We start from the raw sequence: 9,959 nt of genomic DNA on the forward strand, positions 1-9,959 counted from the left end.
GGGGTGAGATGCAGCCCTGCCAGCAGCCAAGACTGAGCTCACCACGTCCCACCTGATGCTCCCTCCCCACCACGCTCCACCCAGTCTGGATGAGGAGTCAGCCCTGCCTGCCCCCCCAGGCTACCTCCCTCTGGCTGGACCACTATCCTGCACAAGAGGGTCTTATCTGATCCCCTCACATGCCTGCTCAAAATCCCTAATGGCTCCCTATCACTTCTGGTCCCTTTAAAAACCTGAGGAAAGCTAGGGATAAAATACCTATGCCCTACAGGCTCCCTCAAAGGACAAAACCACAAAGACCTGTCGTGGAGATAGGCTGGATGCTCTCAAAGGAACCCCTAAAACCCTCAAACTCACTGCCATCCAGTTGATTTGATTCACGACAACTCCCCAACATAAATTCATCCTGCTTCCGAAGAGAGCCCCTGGATTTCACTGTAGGGCACACAGCCGCCCAGTTTATTCCCCTGGCAGCCATGCAGAACCCGGGACTGGACAGCAGGCTAATGAGCACCATGAGAATCAAGTCCAGGCCTCCTGGGGGAGATGCTGAGCCAACAGCGTCTCTCCTTCCCGCTGTCTTAAGACACGAGAAGGGTGCATGGCGATCCATCGGAGGCTGTCTGAAGCTGGAGGGAGCTCACAAAAAGAAGAGTCAAGAGATGCAGAGAGACACAGGGTCACAGCGAAATTCATTAAGCATCTGGGCCATGCCTATGTCAACTCACATGAGCCGTCCTTACACTAGTTGAAACGCTAGCCTCTGTGATGACATCAACCCATTTTCATGAAGGCAAGCTGGCCAGGTTTGCCCTTTTAGCCAAAAGTCTTAACAAATATATGGGCAGACTGCTGTGTATCATTTCAGAGGTCTTACAGATGCCAAGGAATTCACTCATGGATCCCAGTTTAAAGACAAGACCTCTTAGTCCAAGTGAAAACTCCTTCACTCTCTAGACTCCACCTATTTTTCTTACTCCATCTCGCCCTGATGCCCTCCAGGTACCCAGCTTCTGCTACTTGGGAGACTGGAAAACTCCCTCCTGCTCAACAATGGCCTTTGTTCTTATCATTACATCAACCTAAAATGACCTCCCTCCTGAATTTCTGCATACTTCATTAAGGTCAAGCCCTAAGGGTGGGTGGATGGATGGATGATGGATGGGGTAGATGGGTGTGTTGGTAACAGATGATAGACAGATGGAGAGATGATGGGTGATTCGAACTAGTGTGTGAATGGACAGCTAACGGAGCTCAGGAATGAACAGCAGGCAGTCAATAGATGCTAAAGAGATGATAGGCAGTGAATGGGTGGTAGACGGAGGGCAGATGGATGGGACGGTGAATTCACCCATCAATGAATGAACGAGCATGTGGATAAACGAGGCTTTGGTGGTAGTATTGGATGGTACAGAAATGGGTGGTAAAACAGGTTCATATCTGGGTAGATCAGCAGATGGACAGAGGGCTGAGAGACAAATGGAGACTGAGTAAGTAATGAAGCAATGAACAAATGGCAGATAGGTCAAGGACCAGATGGATGGGTGGAGAGATTAGGTAAACTACTCAATCCAGCACTCTTCCTAGACGCCGCTGGAAAAATCCAGAACGAGACCAATTGCTCCTTCCCAGGTCAGCATCTCAGAGAGCCCCTGGGGCAGTGGTGAGCAACACACAAAGGGACAGGCATGAGTCACACGAACATGGGCTCCATCCAGTGAGCCAGTGCCCGGCTGAAGGGGAGGCTTGTGTTCCCCTCTCTGCTCGCCCGGTGCGGTGGGCTCACGTTAAAATGACCTACAGCTAGCACAGTATGTGGCATGGACAGCTGAGCACAATTTCCATCTTTAAAAAAAAAAAATTATTCCAGGGACAAGAAAGAGAGAGATGTCTCCTTCTCTTGTTTTATAAGACCGGGACAATCCTGATACCCAAAACAGACCCAGATGTTGCAAGAAAAGAGGACTCGAGGGCCAGTTTCACTCATGAACCTAGCTGCCAAGTCCTACATAAAATACTAGAGCATTGAATCCAGCAACATATTAAAAGGCTAGTGATAGGTTGTTCCCAAGGAAAGGCCACCTCGGGAACGCAAAGGTAGTTGGTTATTGAAAAAAAATCAGTTCAGTTCACTTTCCTTACTAGAGTCAGAGTGGCAAAGAAAAATGGACACGATCATTTCTTTGGCAAAAACAGTGAACAAAATTCAGCATCTTGAATTCTGAAAAGGGTAAGCTTTGTCTAGAACCAGGCAACATCGGCTAGGCTCGTGGGAGCTGGCCTTCTGAATCAAGGGCCGAGGGTGAGCTCGCGCACACCCCCTCCCCCAGAACAAACTGGCTTGTTGAGGAGGGGGTGCGAGTGCCCCTCAAAGTAACATGAATGGTGAGACCTGGGGCCAAAGAATGTCCACCTCTGGGCCCACTCTCTCCCAGAGGCTCTCAAACCCCTCCAAGAGATGACATCTCACTCAACCCCTTCTCACATCTCCCCCAAGAAGGTAAGTCCTGGAATCCATCGTGGAGTTTTGAATGCTAAGATGCTAAGCCCAGACAGAACCCCAGCTCCAGCGAATGGAGAGGAGTCCTCAACAAGGGCCTAGACCTATTTTCACCCTTGTCTCTGACTCCACGGAACCTTCTCTCTGCTCTAAGAGCAGCCTGGAGACCAAGATCCTCTTCCCCGTGAGAGAGCATGAGAGTATGTGTGCGCACTTAACACCACATGTGAACACGTTTTCGGCATGTGTGTGTAAGAGCATGGGAGTGTGGATGGAGTGGGTGTGCATGTACAGGACGTGCTGAAGCATGTGGGACCATGTGTGTGAGCACGCAAAAGGTATGCAGGTATGCAAAGTGTGTGTGGAACTGTGAGTGCTTGTGTGAGTGTATAGGAGAACACATGCCTGTGCGGGGCTCCTCCACCCAGCAGCTGACATCTCTTCTCCATTGTCTCACAACAATCTCCAGCCCTAGCCAGTGAATCACTCTCCACATTGCGCCTGACAATTCCCCTCTCTGGCCATGCTGGCCTTTTCAGTCATTCAATGACTTGTTTCCAACATTCCATCACAGGCCACCCTGCTCCTCGAGTGCAAGCTCAGGGCAGACTGCCCTGCTGATATCACCCGTCCACCCTAACAACCCCCTGGAAAGACCAGTCCTGCTACAGCCTTTTCTCAGAGAAGACCAGTGTGGTAGTTATATAACCTAGTGTCAACTTGAGACTATTAAGGGTCAGGGGTAGAGTTTAGCCTCTCAATCAGGTTGCAGCTTGATGACCTCATTTGGAGGCGCTATGGAGATAAATAGCTCACTGAAGGCCAGATACATGCTCTCCCTGCGAGACATTCCTGTTGACCAGCCATATAGAGCTACACTGATGGAGCCAGAGCCCTGGAGCTGGAGGAGCCAAGTGGAGACTCAAGCCAACACTGAGATGCTTCCACCGCCACTGGATCCTAAGACTCTCCACCCACTGGCCTGTGATCTTCCTGTATTCGGCATCATTGCATGTGTTGTATGAGTCTGAAGAAGAATTGATAGACTGGTATCGGACATATGGGCTAATATCGGACTTATGGACTTGAACTGGACTGGACTGGGATGTTTTCTCAATATACAATTACTCTTTATGTAAAGCTCATTCTTATACACATGAGTGTCTCTGGATTTGTTTCTCTAGTTAACCCAGACTAACACAACCAGTTACCTCTCCAACCAGGCAGGAGGCCGGGCCTGGGTGCTTCCTCCCACACAATGAGGAGTTGAATATTACACGAACATGTGTGCCTACATGTCTGTCTCCACAACTGGACTGTGATTCTAGAGGGCAGAGATCCTGGGTCCTGCTCAATCTCAGTGGATAGAAACAAAAGGTGCTTTTGTTGGATGTGTGGAGGTGCATGTGTGGTTGAGAAAACGGGTGGGTGGAGGTGTGAATGGGTGGGCAGGTGTGTGGGTAAACAGATACATCAGTGAGTAGATTGATAGATGCGTTGACGGATATACAAGTGGGTGGATCGGTGAGGGGTAGGTGCATGAATGAGTGGATGGGTCGAGTGGTAAATGAGTGGATGGATGGGTAGAAGTACTGACAGGTGTGGATCTGCTGGGAAGTAAACGAGAGGATGAACAAGTGGAAGGATAGGTAGATACACAGACACCTACCTGTACAGGTAGGTGAATGGGTGAACAGAGTGACAGCCTGGACAGTAGATATATGGGTTATTGGGTAGTAGATGGACAGAAAGATGGGTGGAGTAGCAGGTGGTTAGATGTGTCGGAGATGGATGGGTCCACAAAGGGGAATAGAGTCATTATTTGCTATGTTCCAACCAGTATAGGGTTGACACAGACCATGGGCTAAATTGTAAATGTAATTGTCACAAACACCCCCAAAAGAGCCTTCAGCCAGAGAAATTTGCCCGAGGTCTCGTGGTGAGACACTGACCATAAACTGGGAACCTCCCATTGTAAAAACCACAGTGCCTCTCCCCACTTCATACACACATCCTTTCTGGTCTTCTTTTAGCCATACAACAATCTGGGGTCCTAAAGTGAGGGGGAGACCAGGGAGAGAGAATGAGCCGGGCAGAAAGAAATGGAATTGCAGCGAGAGACTGACTGAGACAAAGCAGGGAGAATGGGGAGTCGGAGAAAGACTGGAGACAATGGAGCCAGGCAGACAGAACTAGCTTGCAGCCGATCAGGGCTAGCTGCTAACAACAGGCAGCTGGACGGAGGCCCAGAGCAGGGAAGCAGCGGCCCAGCCCCTACAGGGAGGGGAGCCGGGCACAGCAGCTCAGGCAGCTTCCTGAGGCTTCCCCCATGCCAGCACCCTCTATTTACGAGTCCCTAAAACTAAGGAATTTGTCAGGACTGCCAGTGGGGCGGTCAGTGTGGAGCAACTTGTCAGATCTAGCCCAAGCTGAACGTAACTAGAGGGGAGGCCTAGGAGCCAAAGGGGCTCCCCAACGGGGCCACCCTGGCCAAAGCACAGAGGGACAGGAGCAGAACCACCGGGCTCCAGACTGCCAAAGACCAGCACTCTGATTCAAATCCCAGCTCTGTCCCTGGCCTGCTGGGCAGCTTGGAGCATGTGACTGTGAGCAGCCAGGCTTCCATCTGCTAAATCACTCACTGCCATAAAGTGATTTCCAACTCATAGCAACCCAGTAGGACAGAGTAGAACTGCGCTGCGGGTTTCTGAGACAGTAACTGTTTACAGGAGTAGAAAGCCTCATCTTTCTTCTACGGAGCAGCTGGTTTCAAACTGCGAATCTTGTGGTTCGCAGCCCCAAACTATACCACCGGGGTCCCTCCTCTGCAAAGCTAACCCACTCAAACACCCTTGTGATGGGGTTGGGGGAATTCAAAGAAGTGAAGCAGAGGCCCAAAGATTCAAGATGAGGGGAAATGGCCAACTTTCGCATGCATGTGAGTGAACTGAAAATACCTTGGCTTTGGTCCGGCACACTTTAGTCCTCAAAGTAACATCCTGGCTTTTCAACGTTTTAAAGAGGGTTTGGGGAGCAGATGTGCCCAGTGAACTATATCATTTAATCTCCTGACTGCTGCATCCATGAGCATTCACTGTAAATCAAAGCAAAGGTTGACAACTTCAACTTTTCTCCTTTGATCGGGATGTTGCCTACTGGTCCTGTTGTGAGGATGTTGGTCTTCTTTACATTGAGTTGTAATCCAGACTGAGGCTGCAATCCTCCACCTTCCTCAGCAAATGCTTCAAGTCCTCCTCGCTTTCAGCAAGCAAGGATGGGTCATCTGTGTATCTCAAATTAATAAGGCTTCCTCCAATCCTGATGCCCCATTCTCCTTCATATGTGAGGGGTTACCCCCCAGGGATTACCCCCCCCTCCAAAAAAATGGAATTGCCCTGAGGGGAGTTTTTGTCCTACGCATTTTTCCAGCAACTCAATCTGAGTTAGTGCACCCAGTGGTGTCTCCTGGGAAGGTTCTGTCTGGTCACAGTGAATTTTTTCATGAAAGCAGTTTCACTCGACCCTTGGGGTTTTTTTGTAATGGCGGATTTAAGAGAACAGTGTGAGACTATGAAATTTTGTTTCCTGCTCGGGAAAAATGCCACAGAAACTGTTGTGATGTTGAACACAGCTTACAAGGACAGGGCTATGGGAAAAACTCAAGTGTACAGGTGGTTTTCTCGTTTCAAAAAAGGTGAAATGTTGATTGATGACAAACCTCAGGTTTGTCCTGGATGTCCATCAACTGGATGTCCATCAACTTCTTGAAGGGCGATGAAAATGTCGACAAAATTAGTGTACTTGTGCTCAAAGACCAACAATAGACCATTGAAGAGATGGGGAAGTTATCTGGACTATCTTGGAGCTTGGTCCAGTGAATTTTAATGGAAGATTTGGGAATGGGAAGGGTCACTTTGAAATTTGTGCCTCGGGTTCTGACTGACTAGGAAAAAGAGTGTTGTGCTTTGAAAGAACAGCTCCAAAGTGACCCAGACTTTTCTTTCCCAAGGTCATTACTGGTGACGAGACATGGGGCTATTCTTACAACCCCAGCACCAAGCATCAATTAAACCAGTGGAAGACACTGTTGTTACCTCACCTCCCAAAAAAAGCTCATCAGGTGAAATCAAAGATCAAGACGATGCTCATTTGGTTTTTTTGCTGTGAGGGGGATAGTTCACTGGGAGTTCATTTCCCCAGGTCGGACTGTTAATCAAGCTTTCTATTTAGAGGTTCTGTAAAGATTACGTAACTGTGCAACAAAAAAGGCCTGGTTTATAGCAGACATGGGTCTGGTTTTGTCACCAGGACAATGCACCTGCTCACGCAGCCATCTCAGTGCACCAGTTTTTGGCAAAAAACAGCATGCTTCTCTTGCCCCACACACCTTACTCACCTGACCTCGTTCTGTGTGATTTCTTTTAGTTTCAGCAAATGCAGAGGGAAATGAAAAGACAGCGATTTAATGACACAAAAGTGAAGAAAAACATGAGGTGCTGAAAGCCATTCAAAGAGATGAGTCTGAAAAAGGTTTTCAAGAATGGAATCACAGATTTGACAAATGTACTAAGTATAATGGAAAGTACTGTGAAAGGGATAAGGCTGTTTTGTAAAAAAACTTTAAAAAATGTTTAATTCATAGGTTTGAAAAAAATTCCATTTTGGGGGGTGGACCCCTTGTAAACCAGGTTTCTGATTATTTGCTCAGCATATAGATTGAATATATATGGTAAAAGCCATCCGACCCTGACAAAAAACTTTTCTGATTTTTAAACAATACGGTATTACCTAGTCCTGTTTGTACAACTGCCTCTTCTTGATCCTTGTACAAGTTCCCTATGATCCTAATTAGGTCTTCTGGAATACTCATTCTTCTCCAGGTTATCCATAGTTTGTTATGATCGACACAGCTGAATGAAATACAAGTAAACATCTTTCTGGTATTCTCTGCTTTCAGCCAAGATCCATCTGACGTCAGCAATGATCTCTCTTGTTCCAAGTCCTCTTCTGGCCTGAACCTCTGGCAGCTCCCTGTCAATGTACTGCTGCAATCACGGTTGGATGATCGGCAGCCAAATTTTACCTACATGTGATACTGATGGTATTGTTCTATAATTTGAGCATCCTGTTTGGGCACCTCTCTTTGGACTGAGTACAAATATGGACCTCGGCTGGTCAGCTGCCAAATGCTGTCTTCTAAATTTCCTGGAGCCTTATCATTTTACCTCCCTTTTGACCCATTTTAAAGTCAGCCAAGTGTTTAATATTTTCTGCTTTCTTTCCTATGGCAGTTTTTTTCTGTTTTGTCATGATTCTTGGTTGTTAATTTTTTCGTTTGTTTCTTGGACAATTACCTAGGGACATACAAGGGACATACAAGGGACATACAAGGGAGGTCGGGGGAAATGGAGAGCTGACAATGAGGACAAGAAGGGAGAAAATGTTCCGACATTGAACTTGGTAATGAGGGAGCAACTCTTGTTAATATGACTGAACTCTTAAATTATATGACATGTGAACTGTGTGCCCCCAAAAAGCAGACAAAGGACAGAAGCAGACAGTTCATCAAAAATGACATCCAAATGGCTAACAAACATGAAAAGGATACCGTGGTCACATAGTCCAATGCCCAAGAGCAGAAAAGGTTCGGGTAGCCACACACAATGGAATACTAGGCATCGGTGAACAAAACAATGATGAACCCTCCCAACTCCTCATGAAGGGAGAACGGGATGATGAGCGAAGGGAGTCCATCACCAAAGGGCAAATACACGAGGGACCACTAAGGACCAAAGAGTTAAAAACAGACAGACTTGCATACCAACGGGAATGGTCATGGAGGCTCCCAAGAGAGGGGGACCAAGGATGGGAGGATGAGGCCACAGACCGGAGGGCTGGTAGGGACTGACTTGGGTGCAGGGGAGGATGGAGGGCCTCCACCAAGGGCGAGGAGAAATCAGGAGAGGGAACTGGGATACAATCCAGGGTACCAGGGAGTTCACTGTTGAGTCTAGAGTTAATGATCTGACATGAAAGTCCCCTCCCCTGCCCCCGCGGCACCTGATGCGCAATAAAGTGCAGGTAGCGTAGAAGACAGATCCTGTAGATAACGTAGGGGCTATTACTGTAGAGGTACTGTTAGCGTCCCTAAAATGAGTCTTAATGACCTACACCCATGTGGAGCAGCACTTTGTTGAGGGCATGGTCTCCCACTTCCTCCACTCACCTGTGAGCTGCATTCCCCTGTCCCAATTCCTTCAACCCCACCCCACCTCCGCTCCCTTGCCAGAAGACGATCCTTCTAACCGGGGAACCCCAAACATGGGGGGGCTGGAGAAATCTTTTCAAGGTCCTGAGGGCTCTCTACTATATATATATTTTAATATTGGCTTTCATTTTAAAGAGTCTAAGAAGAACAGAATTTCCTGGGCTACCTGAAGGCTCGCTTGGTGAGAAGTTTAGGGGCAGATGGTGAGTTTGTGTCTGAGAGCCTGTTAGCCTCACCAAGAAGCTTCACCTGGGGCTAAGGAGACAAACACTGATGGAGGCTTATCAAGAAATGGTGTGCTCAACCAAAGGCTAAGGGCTGCCCCAGAGGCAGATAAGATTTGGCCACCACCCACAAGACCTATCTAGCGTTTGTTGCACAGCTTGCCAAGAGCTATGCCTGGGGCGCGTCCTTCATTCTCCACAAGAGAGAAAGACCCTGCTGGGGTCTTTTCACCAGCCCCACTTCACAGGGGCAGAGGCTGAGGCCAGGAAGCAAGAGAGTGCTTTTCCAGGGGCACAGGCTTCTCAGGGTGAGCAGACCCACTCTGTGGGCCCCCACACCCTCCCATCTCCAGGTCAGCATTCTTCTCACAGATTCCAGATCATTCCTGGACACCCAACAACAGGCAAGGCCATGGGGCCTGCGCCAATTCACAGATGGGTGAAACTGAAGCCCCAAGAAGGGCAGGCCATAGCCTGGTCCAGCCAGGTCGCCCAGAAGACCAAGGCCGCCCCGTGGCTCCCGCTGACCGCTGTCTGGGTCACGGAGCAGGTGGGTAATCACTGCCCACCCCCATCCTCCTCTTTGCCACACCCAGACTCCCAGCATCCTGCAGCCTGGCCTGGGGCATGGACCCCACTTCCTCACCAGAACTGCAATCTGGGTGGGGACACCCTGGCGCCTGTGACCCAGGGTCCCCACCCTCAAGGCAGGAAGTCACCTTTCCCCCAATCAGCAATTTATTTGAAACAATCTCCATATTTGAAGAAAGGCATTTCTGCAACGGTTCCAAATCCCGACCAAGGAGGACAATGGCGCACAATACACATTCACCAACCTGCAAAGGCACAGGAAGGAGATGTTTGAATGGTGTGTGCCTACAGCGAGGTGAGTACGCCAGTGTGACCCCAGATAACCGGGCCAGCGCTCCCATGTCAGCTCTGCCTCCTTACTCACTGGGGGGGGGGG

This window comes from Echinops telfairi, unplaced genomic scaffold (genome assembly GCF_000313985.2).
Source record: "Echinops telfairi isolate 266 unplaced genomic scaffold, ASM31398v2 ScPeMD7_31;HRSCAF=116, whole genome shotgun sequence".
In the NCBI taxonomy this organism is placed as follows: domain Eukaryota; kingdom Metazoa; phylum Chordata; class Mammalia; order Afrosoricida; family Tenrecidae; genus Echinops; species Echinops telfairi.